Source organism: Penaeus monodon, chromosome 34 (assembly GCF_015228065.2).
Source record: "Penaeus monodon isolate SGIC_2016 chromosome 34, NSTDA_Pmon_1, whole genome shotgun sequence".
NCBI classification, from domain to species: domain Eukaryota; kingdom Metazoa; phylum Arthropoda; class Malacostraca; order Decapoda; family Penaeidae; genus Penaeus; species Penaeus monodon.
This window is the reverse complement of record NC_051419.1, coordinates 30,831,149-30,831,595: the sequence shown is the minus strand read 5'-3', so window position 1 is coordinate 30,831,595 and position 447 is coordinate 30,831,149.

Genomic DNA, 447 nt, shown 5'->3' with positions numbered 1-447 from the left:
GAGAGAGAGTCCTGCGAAACACGACCAGCGCGCCTGAAGGAAAAGAGCGGTTCTGGGAACTCCTTCGTTTTCCTTCGTTCGAGAGTCCTTCCTTCCTCGTGGTTCCCTGGTCGTGTTTTCTCCATTTATCAAAAAGAAGGAGAAGGAGAAGAATTAGATTTACAGAATATATGACGGCGCAATATCAGTGGGAGTTGTGATGAATATCTTCAACACATCACGACGTTTGTCACTTAAGTTTCTACCATGTAACTATTTTTTAAACATAAATAAAGGCTAACAAAGATGATGCCTTAAGTCTTAGTTTACGTACACGTTATAATTACTTCTTCAAGCCAAAACAGTGGTGTCTAATTATGCCTTGTTATTCCATGTGTTTGCAGTGCAGGGTAATTGAAAAATTCAGACCGGAAATAAAAGAATTTAACTCGCTTTCTCCGGTGTGCG